General features: G+C 44.3%; 8 non-coding genes and 1 pseudogene across 8 annotated transcripts; 4 read left to right on the forward strand and 5 right to left on the reverse strand.

Moving 5' to 3' along the window:
• Positions 1-1112: 1112 nt before the first annotated feature.
• On the reverse strand, positions 1113-1184 carry trnag-ucc (transfer RNA glycine (anticodon UCC)). Its single transcript has one exon. It is a non-coding gene; the product is annotated as a tRNA-Gly (tRNA).
• Positions 1185-1271: 87 nt separating this feature from the next.
• Positions 1272-1344, forward strand: trnav-cac (transfer RNA valine (anticodon CAC)). Its single transcript has one exon. It is a non-coding gene; the product is annotated as a tRNA-Val (tRNA).
• Positions 1345-2876: 1532 nt separating this feature from the next.
• Positions 2877-2948, reverse strand: trnag-ucc (transfer RNA glycine (anticodon UCC)). The gene has a single exon. It is a non-coding gene; the product is annotated as a tRNA-Gly (tRNA).
• Positions 2949-3035: 87 nt separating this feature from the next.
• trnav-cac (transfer RNA valine (anticodon CAC)) lies at positions 3036-3108 on the forward strand. Its single transcript has one exon. It is a non-coding gene; the product is annotated as a tRNA-Val (tRNA).
• Positions 3109-4652: 1544 nt separating this feature from the next.
• Positions 4653-4724, reverse strand: trnag-ucc (transfer RNA glycine (anticodon UCC)). The gene has a single exon. It is a non-coding gene; the product is annotated as a tRNA-Gly (tRNA).
• Positions 4725-11405: 6681 nt separating this feature from the next.
• Positions 11406-11586, reverse strand: LOC132898157 (U2 spliceosomal RNA; annotated as a pseudogene).
• Positions 11587-12244: 658 nt separating this feature from the next.
• Positions 12245-12359, reverse strand: LOC132895562 (U5 spliceosomal RNA). Its single transcript, XR_009655772.1, has one exon. It is a non-coding gene; the product is annotated as a U5 spliceosomal RNA (small nuclear RNA).
• A 313-nt stretch (positions 12360-12672) lies between these two features.
• On the forward strand, positions 12673-12744 carry trnad-guc (transfer RNA aspartic acid (anticodon GUC)). Its single transcript has one exon. It is a non-coding gene; the product is annotated as a tRNA-Asp (tRNA).
• Positions 12745-14294: 1550 nt separating this feature from the next.
• LOC132896188 (U1 spliceosomal RNA) lies at positions 14295-14458 on the forward strand. Its single transcript, XR_009655958.1, has one exon. It is a non-coding gene; the product is annotated as a U1 spliceosomal RNA (small nuclear RNA).
• The last annotated feature ends 2042 nt before the right edge of the window (positions 14459-16500 follow it).

The following is a 16500-nucleotide window of genomic DNA, read 5'->3' on the forward strand; positions in this document are numbered from 1 at the left end:
CAGTAGGAAACCGGTAGTGATGTGTCGGTCGTGAACGATCCAGTTCAAAGAGCCGGCTCTTTGAAGTGAACGACGGGAGCCGGCTCTTCGGTGGGAGTCAAATTAGTTTTTTGTACTTAGGTGCCTCAGAGAGAGAGAGACTTTCACAAAAGTTGCTGTCCGATTGCGTCTTTGTGTTGTCTATTACCTTTCAAAGGAAAAAAAGTTGCATGGTGTACGCCTACTTTTTTTGGTTGGGGGGGTTGATGTCATTCACAGCTGCGAAAATATGAAAATTGGTGTAATGCATAAAGCTGTGGAGCACAGGGGAGAGGAGTCTGTGAGGCACCTGAGGAGGGGAAAATCAGCTGTGTATTTTATATTGGTAATATAACACAGTTTTGCATTATGTTTGTGAGAAAATAATTTATTAATTGGTAAGTTTTATTTCTATAGCTAGAACATTGTTACACTACTATACTTAACAAAGCTTTACAATGGCTACAAAAACTAAAAAATAAAATGGAAAACATCCTATTGATAAAATATAAATAATAATGTAATTAATAAACTAGTTAATTGCAGCAATTAAATCAAAAATAAAATCTCAGGAGCCGTTTGGGAGCCGAAAGAGCCGGCTCCTTATAGGAAGAAGAGCCAAAAGAGCCGTGCCAACTACGGAAGTGTTTGCTTTTCACCAGCCAAGGTATGGACACATTTGCTGAACAAATGTTACACAGTGACTCTCCAGTCAGAACGCTGCAAAGTGGCATTGACTCTGGAATGCTTCATCATGTCTCAACGAGTATTTGCCGGCCAACATTCAGATACATTTGCTTATTGACTCTCAAACCGTGACTGTGCAGTCCTCTGTTTGTGGAAAACATGCAAAGAAGCAGCTTGCCGCCAACGAAAGACAAGCACGCAGGCGCCCGTGTCCTTGAAGCACGCCCAGGTTTGCGCAAACCGATGCCATTCGACTGCATGCAACGCGAGCGGAAAGCAGAAGGAGCGGCCCTCAGTCACCTCCTTGGCAAAGCAGTGACAAGCAACCGATCCGTTGCTGCCGTTTCCTCCTGGGTGCCTGGCCACGCTCTCTGCCTTTCATCAGAGAAACGAAGCGTTAAAGGGTGTGCGTTGGCCGGGAATCGAACCCGGGTCAACTGCTTGGAAGGCAGCTATGCTAGCCACTATACCACCAACACTGCGTGCCTGGCCTGGGGACAGATGCCTAAGTGCCATTGCTTCTGAACTTGAGGCCCAGGCAACAGCTGATCGGTCCAAGCGCTGAGGTTTCTGTAGTGTAGTGGTTATCACGTTCGTCTCACACACGAAAGGTCCCCGGTTCGAAGCAGGGCAGAAACAGCGGTGGGTTTGTTTATTTATTTATTTTTTGAGTGACTGCTGAGCTGTGATCTCTGCTCTGACCGTGCCAACTACGGAAGTGTTTGCTTTTCACCAGCCAAGGTATGGACACATTTGCTGAACAAATCTTACACAGTGACTCTCCAGTTCTCTGTTTGTGGACAAATATACACCTGTCGATTGTTGCCAACGAAAGGAAAACACGCAGGAGCCCGTGTTGTTCACCGCTTCATGGGTCGAACGTACGCAGGGGCAAACTGATGTCATTCAACCCTGCAAACAACTACTTACGTCGCTCGTGGAAAGCGGAAGGAACAGTCCTCAGTCATCTCCTTGGCCCGTCCAAACAAGGCATTTGATTTCTTCCCGTGATGTTGTTGCAGCGCTTTTCAGTGCTGATCCTCGTCACACTCGACCACCAGCTCATCTCTACGACGCCAAGGCCGTGCCCCTATCCTCGTGACAGTCGCTTAAGCGTGATCTGTGTTCTTCTTGAGGCCCAGGCAAGAGGTAACACACGCGTGGTTTCTGTGCTGTAGCGGCGGCCACGTTCGCTTAACACGAGAACGGTCCCCGATTCGAAACCGGGCGGAATCGGTGCTCGTTTTCTTGAACTTGGCGGCGAACAAATGTCGAGCTGCGATCTCTGCTCCGTCCGTGCCTTTTGGAACAGTCCCAAACCGAGACGCTGAAAAAGCTCCGCGTGTTTTCTGCTGTGCAGTGGTTTCCCCTTTCACCTGACAAGCGAATAGACGCTCCTGAGAAACCTGGCAGAGCCACGCTTTGCCTTTTGAGCTCTGCTTCCCTTAACGTCCAGTTATCGCCTTGCTAAAATCAGGTACCCTCGAAACAGCCAGAAAGACAGACCCTTAACGTGACCGGATTGCTTTCTGTAGCTTAGTGGTTGTCATGTTCTCCTAGGTGCAGACGACCGTCGGGACAAAACCTCGTTTGCACGGTTTCCCTGCCTCTCTGGTTTTCCATCAAGGTCCGTGACGGCTGCTTTAAAAACAAAATCGGGCACGATCTACATTTCTGTTGACTGTGGAAGCATGGACATTGCAATTCGTCACGGGGAGGTGGTGTTCTCAAATGCCACTTCGTTGCTCGTTTACGGAGTGAGGTCAGGTCAACAGGGCTGCACACGGCATCAGAACGCTGCAAAGTGGCATTGACTCTGGAATGCTTCATCATGTCTCAACGAGTATTTGCCGGCCAACATTCAGACACATTTGCTTATTGACTCTCAAACCGTGACTGTGCAGTCCTCTGTTTGTGGAAAACATGCAAAGAAGCAGCTTGCCGCCAACGAAAGACAAGCACGCAGGCGCCCGTGTCCTTGAAGCACGCCCAGGTTTGCGCAAACCGATGCCATTCGACTGCATGCAACGTGAGCGGAAAGCAGAAGGAGCGGCCCTCAGTCACCTCCTTGGCAAGGCAGTGACGAGCAACCGATCCGTTGCTGCCGTTTCCTCCCGGGTGCCTGGCCACGCTCTCTGCCTTTCATCAGAGAAACGAAGCGTTAAAGGGTGTGCGTTGGCCGGGAATCGAACCCGGGTCAACTGCATGGAAGGCAGCTATGCTAGCCACTATATCACCAACGCTGCGTGCCTGGCCTGGGGACAGATGCCTAAGTGCCATTGCTTCTGAACTTGAGGCCCAGGCAACAGCTGATCGGTCCAAGCGCTGAGATTTCTGTAGTGTAGTGGTTATCATGTTCGTCTCACACACGAAAGGTCCCCGGTTCAAAGCCGGGCAGAAACAGCGGTGGGTGGGTTTGTTTATTTATTTATTTATTTATTTTTTGAGTGACTGCTGAGCTGTGATCTCTGCTCTGACCGTGCCAACTACGGAAGTGTTTGGTTTTCACCAGCCAAGGTATGGACACATTTGCTGAACAAATCTTACACAGTGACTCTCCAGTTCTCTGTTTGTGGACAAATATACACCTGTCGCTTGTTGCCAACGAAAGGAAAACACGCAGGAGCCCGTGTTGTTCACCGCTTCATGGGTCGAACGTACGCAGGGGCAAACTGATGTCATTCAACCCTGCAAACAACTACTTACGTCGCTCGTGGAAAGCGGAAGGAACAGTCCTCAGTCATCTCCTTGGCCCGTCCAAACAAGGCATTTGATTTCTTCCCGTGATGTTGTTGCAGCGCTTTTCAGTGCTGATCCTCGTCACACTCGACCACCAGCTCATCTCTACGACGCCAAGGCCGTGCCCCTATCCTCGTGACAGTCGCTTAAGCGTGATCTGTGTTCTTCTTGAGGCCCAGGCAAGAGGTAACACACGCGTGGTTTCTGTGCTGTAGCGGCGGCCACGTTCGCTTAACACGAGAACGGTCCCCGATTCGAAACCGGGCGGAATCGGTGCTCGTTTTCTTGAACTTGGCGGCGAACAAATGTCGAGCTGCGATCTCTGCTCCGTCCGTGCCTTTTGGAACAGTCCCAAACCGAGACGCTGAAAAAGCTTTGCATGTTTTCTGCTGTGCAGTGGTTTCCCCTTTCACCTGACAAGCGAATAGACGCTCCTGAGAAACCTGGCAGAGCCACGCTTTGCCTTTTGAGCTCTGCTTCCCTTAACGTCCAGTTATCGCCTTGCTAAAATCAGGTACCCTCGAAACAGCCAGAAAGACAGACCCTTAATGTGACCGGATTGCTTTCTGTAGCTTAGTGGTTGTCATGTTCTCCTAGGTGCAGACGACCGTCGGGACAAAACCTCGTTTGCACGGTTTCCCTGTCTCTCTGGTTTTCCATCAAGGTCCGTGACGGCTGCTTTAAAAACAAAATCGGGCACGATCTACATTTCTGTTGACTGTGGAAGCATGGACATTGCAATTCGTCACGGGGAGGTGGTGTTCTCAAATGCCACTTCGTTGCTCGTTTACGGAGTGAGGTCAGGTCAACAGGGCTGCACACGGCATCAGAACGCTGCAAAGTGGCATTGACTCTGGAATGCTTCATCATGTCTCAACGAGTATTTGCCGGCCAACATTCAGACACATTTGCTTATTGACTCTCAAACCGTGACTGTGCAGTCCTCTGTTTGTGGAAAACATGCAAAGAAGCAGCTTGCCGCCAACGAAAGACAAGCACGCAGGCGCCCGTGTCCTTGAAGCACGCCCAGGTTTGCGCAAACCGATGCCATTCGACTGCATGCAACGTGAGCGGAAAGCAGAAGGAGCGGCCCTCAGTCACCTCCTTGGCAAGGCAGTGACGAGCAACCGATCCGTTGCTGCCGTTTCCTCCCGGGTGCCTGGCCACGCTCTCTGCCTTTCATCAGTGAAACGAAGCGTTAAAGGGTGTGCGTTGGCCGGGAATTGAACCCAGGTCAACTGCTTGGAAGGCAGCTATGCTAGCCACTATACCACCAACACTGTGTGCCTGGCCTGGGGACAGATGCATAAGTGCCATTGCTTCTGAACTTGAGGCCCAGGCAACAGCTGATCGGTCGAAGGGCTGAGGTTTCTGTAGTGTAGAGTTTATCATGTTTGTCTAACACATGAAAGGTCCCTGGTTCGAAACCGGGCAGAAATAGCGATGGGTTTGTTTATTTATTTATTTTTTGAATATGCCGATCCAGTAGTGGTAGTGCACATGCATTCAGCTTCAACATACTGGAATGGACAGTCTGTGTCGAATGTATACAGTGCCATAGAATGCTGATTTTTCAGCATCTTTTAAGGTCAATTATAGCAGGAGTGAGAGTATTGAGGAACACAGAAAATAACCACAGTAAGAAGTGGACTCATCAGGAATTGAGCATAAACCATCACCAAACACAAACAGCAAAATCCCCAGTGTTGAATTCAGTGGCGTAGCCTGGATTTTTTTCATGGGGTGGCCAAAGGGGGGCCAAGGATATACAGGGGGTGGCCATGCTGTGACTAAATAAAGGTGAGGTGAGGGGGTCCGGGGGTCCTTCCCTGGGAAATTTTGAATTAGCTAGATTTGAGTTCCTGTATTCTGATGTATCTGGTGGCATATCTGGTGCCTAACTCATGAACAAAACCCATGTGAGCCAAGAGGTCAGAAATTAATGTATTCATTTATTTTTGTAACATAAAGCATCTGCAAAACAAAGAAACCATCCAACTTGTTTACTCTAGTTAAGCATCAGGATTTTAACGATCACTACTAAAATGCAGAAGTAAAAACTAAAAGATCACCTGCCCCAGGCACCTGGGAAGTAGTAAGTATATTAGTCAGGCTTGAATAAAGAGTGCTTTGCTCAGGAAAAGGAAAATACTTGTATACTTAACTCATACATACAACATATGTAAACACTTACAACACGTTGTGATATTGTCCATTGTAAGTACTGTACAAACTAAATGTGTTGAGTTACAAAATGTGTTTGTGTGTGTGTGCGTGCGTGCGTGTGTGAGTGAGTGAGTGAAAGTGTTACACTGATGTAACACATGACATAGATGAGGTGTAGTGCATGAGTGGTGTGTGTGTGTGTGAGAGAGACAGGGGGGAAAGTATGTGCACTGCATGTAGATATAGATGAGCTCTGTGTGTGTGAAGATATGTTATATGTAAATACAAAAATGAAGTGCATAAGTTGTGTGTGTGTGTGTGAGAGAGAGTGTATGTTCAGAGTGCATGAGTGTTGTGTGTGTTATACGTGAATATAGAAATGTAGTGCATGAGTGGTGTGTGTGTTGAGAGTGCACGAGTGTTGTGTATACCAGTGAGTGTGTTACATGTAAATATAGAAATGTAGTGCATCATGCATGAGTGGTGTGTGTGTGTAAGAGAGGGTGTGTGTTGAGAGTGCATGAGTTGTATCTTATAGTGAGTGAGGGAAAGACATAGTGTGTGTTAAGAGAATGAAGTGTGTGTTCATATATGAGTGAGAGAGAGAGTGAGTGTTAAGACAGTGCATGAGTGTTACATTTAAATATAAAAATTTAGTGCATGAGTTGTGTGTCTGTGTTGAGAGTGTATGAATGTTACATGTAAATATAGAAATGTAGTGCACAAATTGTGTGTGTGTGTGAGAGATAGACAGTGTGTTAAGAGAGTGCATAAGTGTTGTGTATGAGTGAGTGTGTTACATGTAAATATAGAAATGTGGCGCATGAGAGGGGTAGGGGGACAGTGTGTGTTGAGAGAATGCATGAGTGTTGTGTATGTATGAGTGTGACAATTATTAATCAATGTGTACTCCCACCAGTAACACCCAACATCTCACACACATTAATATAAACATCACACAACTTCTCTATATCTACTGTGTATCTAGTATCTATCTATGTGTGCCCACAGCACAAATCCCACTGTAGCCGGATATCTATAAAGACACATATTTATCTATACGGTTGCATTTACATGTAAACGAAGGTTTCAGTCACTGAAAACGGATACTTTCGAAAACCCCAGGCAAAGTGGAGATTTCTGGAAATTCAGGAGATTTCTGGAAACTCTGAATTGTCTGAGGACAGAATTGTAACTGCATATCTACAAAGTGAGAACTTGAAGAAAGTATGAGATGAATAACTTACCTCCCAAATTAATTGCACATTCACATAGTTCGTAGGTTGTTGTGTTGTAGGACTAGAGCATGACTATCTGATACCACCTGCTGCTTGAACACGCGAAACGTTTATGTGCTACGGTAATATGCATCCCCGCAGAAACCAAATAGGCGGAACAAAAATCCAGCGGGCGGAACTAACATTTCGTGGGACATACTGGTTTTATAAATTTTATTGTCCGGCCCTGGGGTGGCCAGGGCGGGGCCAAGGTGTGCCCTGGGGTGGCCACGGCCCCTCCTGCCCCCCCCCCCCCCCCCCCCCCCCCCCCAGTGTGTGTGTGTGTATATATAAGGAAGCTCGATAATCAATTTATATTGACTAAAGTAGAGGGGTGGGATTAAATAAGTTTTTACTTCAGCCCACTCCTTTTCGGACATGTAAACTCAAAACTGCTTAGTGCGTCCTTGTTTGCAGGCACATGCACACATAGGGCTTTAGGGGTGCTTGAGCCCCTGCCCTTTTTGCCTCTAATTAAATGTTGCCCTTTTAAAATAATAATAATAATAATAATAATCCTAATAATAAATAATACAGTCCTGTTAGAAGTTTAAAACAACGGCGGTACAAAAACTCCACGGCAATCTACCAATGTTCTTGTAATCCGGGGTGGTTGTGTGCACTGTAATCCAGGGTGGCTGTGTGCGCTGTAATCTGGGGTGGCTGTGTGCGCTGTAATCCGGGGTGGCTGTGTGCGCTGTAATCCGGGGTGGTTGTGTGCGCTGTAATCCGGGGTGGCTGTGTGCGCTGTAATCCGGGGTGGCTGTGTGCGCTGTAACCCGGGGTGGCTGTGTGTGCTGTAATCCGAGGTGGTTGTGTGCTCTGTAATCCGGGGTGGCTGTGTGCGCTGTAATCCGGGGTGGCTGTGTGCGCTGTAACCCGGGGTGGCTGTGTGCGCTGTAATCCGAGGTGGTTGTGTGCTCTGTAATCCGGGGTGGCTGTGTGCGCTGTAATCCGGGGTGGCTGTGTGCGCTGTAATGCAGGGTGGTTGTGTGCGCTGTAATCCGGGGTGGCTGTGTGCGCTGTAATCCGGGGTGGCTGTGTGCACTGTAATCCGGGGTGGCTGTGTGTGCTGTAATCCGGGGTGGCTGTGTGCGTTGAGCTGCCGCTTCTCTGTCCATTGCTGCTCCGCTCGCGTGCGGCCAGAGAGAGGGCGTGCACGGACTGAGTGAGAGGGAAGAAGCCGCTGCACGCGCTGCCACAATGATAACAGAGGAGGTGGACAGTGAGGCAGCTGGAACATGTGAGCTGTGGTCTAACAGTTAGCCCTTTCAAACTGTATGGACATGACATCTGGGCGTTTGTAGGGTAGGGTGACCACCTGCTCATAAACCCAAGGGGGGAAAAGGGGTATGTTCTTGAGGGACAATGTGGGACGGCGCCGCGCCGGCCGCTGGAAGACTCACAGATAGTGGTTTACCCATTTCTAGCACATACTACCTTACATGGTATATCAATAATACCCTATTCTGCTGTTATTGGTGATGTATGGTCATGAACAGGCCACCAAATGTGTTTTTTTTTTAAATAAACATTCATAATATTTTGACCATTCAATGACTTAACAGACACACTTCCACTTATGATTTACTGAAGCTACTCAATTTTATTTATTTTCCATTACAATTTATTCACTTTAAATCAATCATAATATAATATTGAGTCTGAGGCTTTGCAGTGCATCAGTACAGCAGGAATAGTGGCAAGTCTCCATTTAGTTTTCAGTGGATTAACAGGAATTGTAGTGGCTCAGCACCACAGAAACAGTAGAAAAAAAGTCTCTTAACTCACAACCACAGCAAAAACTCTTCTGTGTTTGGGGACACCTTTAGGCCTTTGGGGACACGTTTAGGACTCACCAGCATCTGCATACATGTCAACCTTTGGTCAATCAAACCTGTATAGCCAACCTCCAAAATCCGTATTTCCCTTATAAAATCCATATAAGATGCAAATTAAAATAATTTACCTAAAATTTGAATGATAATTAACAATGATATATCCCAGTTACTTTTTATTCAATATTAATAACAATAAACCTTCAGAATGAATACAAAGCTCCAATGTTTGACAAAAACACAAAGTGCCACTCTAATGTTCTGAATTGTACTCCATGACAGCTTTTTTAGCACTCTGCACCAATACTCACTAGGCTGCATGTCACAGCAAGTGTCTGTGTTGATCTTGCCGGAGTGCCCATTCAGAATCTTTTCAGTCGCAAGTGAAAGTCGCTCAGATGGAAATACGCATTTCAAACAAAATACTTCCTGGTTGGCGGGATTCTTGCAATGCGGTGTGCGCATGATCAAAAGTGGAACGAAGTCTTGCTACCACGAGATAACGCGCGATTTCATAAGACTCTTTACTGGCTGTTTGTGCTTTCTGTGGTGTACAGTACGTTTATAAATGTTATGCGCTCTTTTATCATCATGGGAATTTATTATAGCTCTAAATAAATATTGAAGTTTTTTTAAAGAATCCGTATAACTTTATTTGTACGCCCGTATACTACGTTTATTGAATCAAATCCGTATAAAATACAGACATTCCGTATAGGTTGACATGTATGCATCTGAATGAAATAAGGAAGAGAGATAAGAGACAGAATTAAATTAATTTTTAATTTTTTTCACTGACGTTAGCTAGATAGCTAACGCAACACTGTTACATCCATTAATATAACTTAACTTTGGTTGTTGTCTCTCATTGCTCATTCAGTGGTCTTCTGAGGACTTTCAAGCAATCTTTGACGAAGACAGGGGCAAGCACGTCCGTGACGATGGCTTCTGCCTTTGTCCGACCACATGCCATCATCTTTGCAATGTCGGAGTCCTGATACATCGTTGCAGCTAGCTTTGTGCCACAATCTCCTGCCTGATATGATATTGCGTGTTGGGCAGTGTGAGACACACTCGTCACCTCTGCCGCAGTCACTTTGTCATCTAGAGAGTCGTTTTTAGGTCGGAGGAAAGCATCCATAGATTTAGACGTTTCTTTCTGTTGCACACGTTTCTTGTGAGTCTCCGCGAGCCTGTGTCGTTTCAGGGCTACTGACATTTGTGCGAGTAATTTAAGTCTCTGTAGTTTAATAATCTGCTTGTTAACTGACATGACCTGACCTGTTACTGTTCACAATCGATTGCCTCGGGCGTGCTTCGGTGTACATGCAAGTATCATATATCGTCGGGAAGCTTACATTCTCCTCTTGTATATATAACTAGTCGTCGACCTCTTCCACAATGTGCTCAAATCAAATGTGGGTTATGTTTCAGAAAAAACAAAAACAAAAGCTTGTGAAAAATGTACTCAGAAGCCTATGCAAAGCAGAGAGGCTCTCTGATCTCCTTCTCCTCTCGATTGAAAAAGACATACCGATAAATCACAATGAGGTCATTAATATCTACAGGGACATGGCCCCCAGAAGGTTACTGCTTTAAGGCCCCTGGAATGTTAGGCTTCTACCTTATGAGAAGAAGTACTGATTTTTATCATTTTGTCCATTAGGCTATTTACTTATTTGTTCAAAGTTCAGGTTTCACTGTTCAATGTTAAATCTTTAACAATAAAAAAGCCTAATAATGCACCAGTGTTTTATTGCTTTGCATGTCTTCCAAGCCTATGATAATGTGAGTGACAATTTTGCTGACACAAAAGAAATGGCAATTGCATATCACTTTCACCAACACAGGACACATAGCTAAGTACTTACCTTCCTCTTAGTACGTTAATTTTAATTCTACATTTCCATATTTTGGAAAGGACCGGGGAAAAAAATAATGCACTTGCTGCCCTTTTTCTGACTTTGAGCCCCTGCCCCTCTATAATCCTGTGCACGTCCCTGCTATGTTTGTATTTTTGTCTTGTTTTCTTTTGTTTTGATATATTATTATTACCTATATTTTTTAAGGTTTATTTTCTAATTTAGTGGCTTTTTACGTGTTCTTGTTGCAAATGCTGTTTTGTTTTTCTTGTTATCTGCTTATTTATTCATTGTTTGTTTACATGTTTGAAATAAACCATCGTTATCATCATCACTGCAACCGCACTTGCTAATTGACACGGTAGCCAAAAGTGCGGGCTATTTTCGCGGCCACGCCCCCAGAGTGAATATTCATGAGCGAACTGGGCGTGGTGTTTCGCCCAGTGGAAACCTACGGTAACCCTTTGTGTGCCGCGCACGGGGTGGGATTTTTTTTCTTCAGTCAGAAATATTGGTAGGGACACGCCCACACCGCCCACACCCAATTCTACACCTGTGTTGTTGAGCATGGAGAAAACCAGAAAATAGGGAAAAAGTTAGGGCAGGCAAAATAAAGATTTTTTTTCTTTCTTTTTTAAAATACGGTAACCATTCCTAAATCTAGTATAATACCACATGAGCGTATAGAATAAAAGAACCAAATTCCTATTTTAATTCTCTACTGTAAAAAAAAAACATTTATTAACTTCACTTAAAGAGTGTGTTTTGTCAAATTCGTATTTGTCAAATAAGAATTAAAAAATCATTTTTTTGAGCAAAGGCATTATTCCTGAAAATACTACAATATCAGGTTGATAGGAGCAAACCCCCATTCCAGCTCCCTGTTCTAAAAAAAAATAATCTGCTTGATATAACATTTTCATTTACAGAACATATCAGATATTAAATTGATAAGAATAGATACCACACTTGACCTTAACCAAAAGGCCGAAAAGCAATAACTTACGTTCAACTTGTTAACATTTCTCTCCCATACCGCCCACACCCAATTCTACACCTGTGTTGTTGAGCATGGAGAAAACCAAAAAATAGGGAAAAAAAGTTAAGGCAGGCAAAATAATTTTTTTTTCTTTTTTAAAATAAGGTAACCATTCCTAAATCTACTATAGTACCATATGAATGTATACAATAAAAGGAACAAATTCTTATTTTTATTCTCTACTCTAAAAAAACATTTATCAACTTCATTTAAAGAGTGTGTTAAATAAGGAAAAAAAAGCTTTCTTGAGAACAAAGACAGATATACTATAACATTAGATTGGTATATGAAAAGAGCAAACTCCAATCCCAGCTTCTTACTCTTAAAAAAACCACTGCTAGATATAGCACTCTCGTTTAAAAAACAAAACAAATATTAAATTGATTAGAATATACTACACTCGATCCTAGTCAAAATGCGGATAAACGATAATTTACTGCACCTAATGGCTTTAAATAAACCACTTCCACATATTAAAATCCAGAAAGGTAAACACAGCTAGACTCCGCCCCCAACAGCTGGATCCTTTTGAAGAGAGACATCATCTTTTGGGGCGTGTGGGAGATGCTTTAATGCAAAACGATCAATAGTTCTAACATTTGTTGACTAAAAATGTTCAGCTCTGCCAGAGCAAAGCCTGCAAAAATATACTGAACTCATTAACATTTCTCTCCACAGAAATCTTTAGTAAAAGGCGAAAGATTTATGCGTCAATGAAGAGAAACCTGAGCTGCACTTAACACTGGATCAGGTTAGTGACACTGGATTGGAGGTTCCTTTACAGCTTTATTAGCCATTGCACGCAGGCAGAGAAATGTCTGACCAACGAGCTTTTTTGAAAGAATGATAGATAGATAGATAGATAGATAGATAAGCAAGCGGGGTGGGTGGTGTTGAATTTTGAAAAGGAACAGTTGAGTGCTGTGTGATCTGTCCAATATCACGGATGTAGGCCTATAAATTAAATATGAAAACAACAGCTGGAGTTTGATTATTGACAGGAACGCTGTTGACCCCAGCGTTAATAAATGAGGGTCATTGTGTCATCCTCGTTAGTATAGTGGACAGTATCTCCGCCTGTCACGCGGAAGACCGGGGTTCAATTCCCCGACGGGGAGGCTTTAAACATTTATTAACTTGTGCAGCAGGGGGGATGGAGTGGTTCACACTGTCGCCTCACAGCGAGAAGGTTCTGGGTTTGAGCCCAGCGGCTGGCGGGGGCCTTTCTGTGTGGAGTTTGCGTGTTCTCCCTGTGTCAGCTCTGGTTAACCCCACAGTTCAAAGACATGTAGTTTGGTTAACATGGGGTGGTGTTGGGCTGAAGTGCCCTTGAGCATATGTATATAAAATGTGTGTGTATGAATAACCACATCTTGCGTCAATTAAATCTTATTAATAGTAACAGATCTAGATAAATCCAGTAACTATAGACCATACTTTAATATGCCTAAAGTCAATGTTAATGTCAATTATGACTATTATGAATTGCCAATGGTAGACCCTCTGATGATGTTCTAATAATATTCTATTTCTAAGTCTAGTAAAAGTCAGACAAAAAAAAAAGTTTTCTGTGTTCTTAGCTTTTAGGTAAATATCAGAAAATTGAGTTAGCTAATTGAATGGATGCCCGCTCACCTATCTTTGCACATGGAGCGTTAGCAAACCTCCCTCGTGATAGTGAGAACTGGCAGCCTGGATTTTTCCATTGGCTCGCGCGCTCGACCCCCAATCCAATGTTGCTTTGGTTGGCCAAAGTTATGAGGTTGCTGTGGGGTACTAAGACTAGACTAAATAACAAAATTAAACAATTCAGACATCCCTAGTCTCCCGGACGCTCTGTGAGTCTCCCCAGGAGCATGTAGACAGAGACAGGAAAGGCAGGAGAAACTTGATCTAAGTCTTATTTGGAAAGTTGTAAATTAAATTGGAATGACTGGCTATTGCTGATATGTGGTTTGATGTTGTGACATGTCAGTAAGTTTAGCAAACAATTGATTTGATTGATGTAGATTTATGGTGTGAGATGTAAAGAACTATTGTTAATATGTGAATTGATGGTGTGAGATGTAAACAAGTAATGCAAATAATACGGTAGATTGATGAGATGTAAAGAACTATTGCTAATATGTGAATTGGTGGTGTATATTGTGAATAGGTTTTACAAATTACAGTGTAGATTGATGGTGAAACATAGGCTTAATAAGTTACCAATATGTGCATTGATGTGAGATATAAATAACTAGGCCATAAGCTGATAAAATATGTATTAAACTGATGGTGCGATAAATAAAAATGTTTTGAGAGATATTGACCACTGTGAGTGAAGAAGAGCTCCCCCTCCTTACAAAAGCCAATTTAACCACTGTCCGAACCAATGGATTTTTGACCAAAATGCTCTGAACGGATCAAACTTTGGTGCGCGAACCAGAACGGAACCCGTTCCCTGTTGGTGGAAAAGGGCTACGTGTCGGTCGGTGCGAAGTCTTGTCGGGTCCATATCTTGTCTGACCAGTAGAGGGAGCGCACATGAAATCACCACCAGTGTCTTGTGCTGACTTGGAAGAGGAGGGGCCAAAAATTATGCAAAACCCTGCTCAGACGCTTTGCCTGCCCTCATGGAGCGGCCTACACCCTTGCAGGGTTACATCTCAGCCAGGCAAAGAAGCTCATACTTACCTGGCGGGGGCAACACCATGATCAAGAAGGTGGTTTGCCCAAAGCGAGGCCTAGCCATTGCACTCAGCTTGTGCTGACCTTTGTGAATTCCTCAAATGCAGGAATTTCAACTGCATAATTTTTGGTAGTGGGGGACTGCATTTGTGCTCTCCCCTTTTGCCTAATTCTGTTAGAGTCAAAGATAGAACTGTTTTTCTTTTCTTTGTGTTCAGATGTTTTACATCAAGAGCTACTAGCTGCTTTAAATCTTTGAGAAGCTAGAAGGGTTATGCTCTTAAGGGTAACATGTGGAAAAAATCTCTCTGGTTCTGTGTATTGCTGGGTTTCTGAGCACTAGGAAACAGGTTTTGTTCAGGCTTCTTTTATCCTTAGCACCCATGGTTTCCATGAGTTTTGAGCAGAAAATGGTTGTTGAGGATGCACCGTGGACGGAGAGAATTTCACCGGGGTCATGCGGACCTTTGCGAATTCTTCAAATGCGGGAATATCGACTGCATAATTTCTGAAAGTGGGGGAATGCGTTCCTGCTCTCTCCTCTTTCCCATAACCCTGACAGAGTCAAAATAGAGCTGGTGGCTTTTCTATCTATCTATCTATCTATCTATCTATCTCCTTCCTTCTTTCCCCTCCCCTGATGTTGTGCGCTGGAGTGCAAGATGCACGATGTGTTTGAAGTCTTATGAAGACAAGTGGGCTCAGGGACCAAAGTGCAACATGTGGAGAAAATGTAGCTGGCTCTGCATGTTGCTGTTATTTTCGCTCTGCTTGCACGGCTTTCCGACCACCAGGGAACGTGTTCTTGAATGGGTTTAGGTCAGGCTTCTGGGAACCTTGGCATGAGCAAGGGTCTTGATCAGGGGCGTCACTAGGAATTAAGCTTTACTGGGGCACTGCACCCCCCCTCCCCAACACACACACAAAATGCCCCCCCCCCGCACAATGCACCTTAACGTTCCTGTCCCCAACCTATGCAAAGTGGATAATTCTCATGCTCTTGTGGATGAAGTTATGCAAGGAATAGGTCAACGAGACGGAAAACACATCCCAGTCCCCAAAAAAATTATTGTTGGCATTTGGGCTTTTAATGCATGCTGATGCTAAACATGTCACCTCCACTCTCACAATTCACTAACTTAGCTGGTTAGTTATGACTGACTAGCACATAGCCTACAACCTTAATCTTACCTCTCTCACCCTCCTCCTCATCTGTCACTGTTTCCCTGCCCCGTCTCTGCTTCGTGAGAAGAATTGTCTGATATCCATCTGGAAAAGTAATTTAATATCGTTTAATTCGATGTAGTTTAATGGGTTTGTTAGAATATGGTTTGCTTAGTTTTGTTGCAAAAACTTCGCACTACCTTAACTCATCCAGAGCCCGTTCTCTGACTCATCCAAAGAGTAGACTCATCTCTCCAGTAGGCTAAATGGACTCATGGCACGCCACACGCACACTATGTTTACAGTGAGAATCTCCCAGACCAATCAGAAAATTAGTTAGAAAGAAGAGGCGATAGAAGTTTGAAACACACTCTGTCCTAGAGCTTACAGTAGATAAATGATCTGCCAAAGAAACTAGTTTGTTACAAAAATCGTTCAACATTTTCTTACTGGGGCACAGCTGATTTTTACTGGGGCATGTGCCCCAGTAAAAAAGGCCTAGTGATGCCCTTGGTCTCCATGAGTTTTCAACAGAAATTTGTTATCAAGAATGCGTCATCGACAGAAGGCATTGCATAGTGCACAGCAGAAGTAAACAGTAGTCCGGAGATGGTGGCTCGCATTGCTTGCCCGCAAGCTTTGTTCTTTTATTTCTTCCCTGGTGGTCAGAAAGCCGTGCGAGCAGAACGAAAACACCAGCAACATGCGGAGCCAGGTACATTTTCTCCACACACTGCGCTTTGGTGCCTGAGCCTCCTTGTCTTCATAAGACTTGCAGACATAGCAGATATTTGCTTTCTTCCAAAATACGAGCACAGACCAACTAGTAATCATAAGAAGATGTAGAAACTTATCCTAAACTAAAAACACGCCCTCTGATGTCGTCACGGTTCGCACCAGGAAAAAAACAAAAAACAAAACTTCTATCCGGAAAGGGACAGACTTTTCAGGTTCCGAACCCAGAGATTAAATTGGGCGGAGCCCTCGGAGCTCACTTCCGCCTCCTTGCCTCGGCAGTACAGCCAGCAGGAGCTGAGCTC

Source organism: Neoarius graeffei, chromosome 1 (assembly GCF_027579695.1).
Source record: "Neoarius graeffei isolate fNeoGra1 chromosome 1, fNeoGra1.pri, whole genome shotgun sequence".
Taxonomy (NCBI): Eukaryota; Metazoa; Chordata; class Actinopteri; order Siluriformes; family Ariidae; genus Neoarius; species Neoarius graeffei.